Below are 3,398 nucleotides of genomic sequence, written 5' to 3'. Positions count from 1 at the left end.
GGAGGAACTCCAGGGCAAGGTGAAGGAACTCAAGGGTTACCCCAATGATTTGATACCGAAGCTCAGGGAACACTTGTCAGCAAACGCCAACGGCACCTTTCTTTGGGTAGCCTTGGTATGTCAACAATTTGCCACTGCTCGGCAGCTTGACAAGAAGAAGCTGTTGAAGGAGTTGGCGGAATCCGGGCTGGCCAAACTCTTCCCTCGTGGGCTTGACGAGCTTTACCAACGAATGATGAGCCGGATTCGCGAATCGGAGGAGTCTGTACTTTGCAAGGAGATCCTTGCCATTGCTTCGTGCGTTCATCGGCCGATTACTCTGGCTGAATTGAAGTCTATGTCAGGCGCGGTGCAAGACCTGGAACCCAGTGACGAGGATTTGGAGTACATCATCGGGATTTGTGGTTCGTTCCTCACACTTCAGGGCCAGACTATATTTTTCGTTCATCAGTCCGCCAAGGATTTCCTGCTCAATCCGAAGATGGCCCGGGATGAGGTGTTCCCCTCCGGGTTGGAAGACGTTCACCAGCTCATCTTCTCCAAATCGCTCGAGGCCCTGCAAGTCACATTGAAACGCGACATGTACAACTTGAGAGCACCTGGGTTCCCGATCGAGCAGGTTAAGGCTCCCGACAACGATCCCCTCACGCCAGTTCGATACTTCTGCGAGTACTGGGTCGATCATCTTTTGGATGCCAAAGAAAGAGCAAACTCAGAGCTTCAGGACGCTGGGAAAGTTGAAGCGTTCTTCCGCAAAAAGTCACTCTACTGGTTTGAGGCTCTTAGTCTTGTCCGAGAACTGGCGCGAGGAATAGCCTCGCTGGTCAGATTCGACAGCTTTCTCCAACAACAGGTAAGTACTTTGCAGCACCTTCTAACCACCTTCAAGAAAGGCGACTAGTCGGCTGCCCAAGTGCTGAGACTAACAATTTAGTTTGCAGGGCTCAGGATCTGCATCTCGCCTGGCCACTATTGTCCATGATGCACGCAGATTCATCCAGTACAACAGAGGGGTGATTGAAAGCTACCCGCTCCAAGCATATGCATCGGCACTTGTATTCTCCCCCACCTCCAGTCTGATAAGGACTTTCTTTGAGGAACAGGAGGCGCTAAAATGGATCATCACCAAACCGTTCATACAAGACGGATGGGATGCATGTGTCTCAACACTCGAAGTGCCAGGCATATCTTTGGATGCACAGGTAGCCTGGTCGCCAAGTGGAGCGCAGCTCGCATTCTCACAAGGGACCACAATCTCTCTCTTGGATCCAACAACCTGCCGATACAACCGGACTCTCAAAGGTCACAAGGACAAGATTACCTGCATCGCCTGGGCATCCAATTCATTGCAGCTTGCATCGGCATCCAGGGATAGGACGGTAAAAATCTGGGACCCGGTAACAGGACAGTGTACCGCGACACGCGACCAAGTCAATGTCAGCGTGATTGCCTGGATTCCTAACACGGCTCGACTCGCATCGGGTGGAATGGAAGATGGAACGGTCAAAATATGGGATTCTCTACAATGCACATGTCTTCAAACATTCGAGGGCCACGAGTATAGCGTCCGTTCACTTGCCGTTTCTCCCGATGGAAATTGGCTTGCAGCGGGATTCCGGACCAAGATCGAGATTTGGGATCTGGCAAAAATGACGCATCATGCAACATTTGAACACGAGGATGATGACGAGGATGGTATACGGTCCATTTCATGGTCACCGTGTTCAACTCGATTCGCATCAGTCACGCGCCTTGGAGGGAGAGTCTGGGATCTTGGAACACTCACACGCGTGAAAGTGTTTGGCTTTGGAGTCAAGGTTGTTGCCTGGTCTCCTAACGAAACGCGGCCTGCATTGGCAGCGGCACAGGGCCGCTACATAAAGATCTTGGATCCCACAACGTTTGAAGAGACAGCAACGCTTAAAAGTCACGGCATCATTCGAAATATATTCTGGTCCCCCAATGCAAACTGGCTCGCATCAACAACAGAGGAAACACTCCAGATCTGGGACGCTACAGTGGGTCGCAATGCCCCAAAGCTCAAGATCGATGCCCATACTTCCTGGGTAAAGAGTTGGGCCGGGTCAGCAAATGGAGCGCATCTCGCCACAGCAGCATCATTATATGAAAAAACAATCATGATTTGGGAACTGGCAACAGGAAAATGCATTTCAAAACTCACCGACCATTCTGGCTGTCCTGATATTCTCGCCTGGTCACCTGCCAATCACAACCAGCTTGCGTCAGCTAGTCGGTCTCTGTGCGAAGTCAAGATCTGGGATGTGATGACACATCAGTGCATAGCAACACGGTCATATCCAGCCCACTGTCTCAAAGATCTAGCTTGGTCGCAAGACGGGGGGAAGCTTGCATTGTTACTGAAATGCTACGGATCGGACCCAGAGGGAAGAGTTGACATTTGGGATCCCACGGCAACCGAAAGCGATGGCGTCGAAACACTTCCGCTCACTGTCAACTCTGATGGCTGGTCATCCAGCGTCAACTGGTCTCCTGATGGCACGCTGCTCGCAGTCGCAGGCAACAAGTTCATCTGCCTTTGGGATCTTGCAACAAAGCAGTACATTCGGAAGTTCGACCACCACCGCGACTACATCTTCAGGCTTTCTTGGTCACCAAACGGCGACATACTGGCCTCAAGAGCCCAGAGAAGTGTTGATGTTTGGGATCCCACGACAGGCCAACGGGCGTTTACTATCGACGATATCGACAACTTCCGTTCTTTCCGATTCGACACACTCAACCCGCACCTTCTGCACACCAACCTCGGCGCTTTCGAACTGTATCCAGAATCGAGTGAGAGTTCTTCGAGTGGTCCTCCCAAGCCACCTTTCCGGCATGTTGGCTATGGGATCAATAAAGAGAAAACTTGGATCACATACCAGGGCGAAAACGTCCTGTGGTTACCCCCAGAGTACAGGCCATTTGTGTCCGAGTTGGTAGACAGCCACACGATCGCTTTGGGCTATGATAATGGCCGGGTACTCATCATTAGGTTTTCACCGACCAACCCTCCAGTGTGAATCAGCGGTGGAATTGGTAAGTAAGTTGTCTGTTCCATGTCCCTACCTAAGTAGGCAGCCAATCTAGACTGGATCTCTCTAACTCGGGAGTGTTTTGTTCGATAGGTATATGCCTATGTGTTTAAGAGTTTGGGACCAGACGGCGTCGAGGACTGTGTAATAAATGTGTATGTTTGCGGGCACGTGTGCGTGTGTGTGAGAGAGAGAGTGTGTGTGTGTGCGTGAGAGAGAGAGAGAGAGAGAGAGTGTGTGTGTGTGTGTGTGCGTGAGAGAGAGAGAGAGAGAGAGAGAGAGTGTGTGTGTGTGTGTGTGAGTAGGTGGGTGGGTGGTGTAGTTACGTCGCGCGCGAGAGAGTGT

The sequence above is a fragment of the Mycothermus thermophilus genome (assembly GCF_041956435.1).
Source record: "Mycothermus thermophilus strain CBS 625.91 unplaced genomic scaffold VTJ04scaffold_4, whole genome shotgun sequence".
NCBI classification, from domain to species: Eukaryota; Fungi; Ascomycota; class Sordariomycetes; order Sordariales; family Chaetomiaceae; genus Mycothermus; species Mycothermus thermophilus.
Note: the sequence above shows the minus strand (reverse complement) of the source record.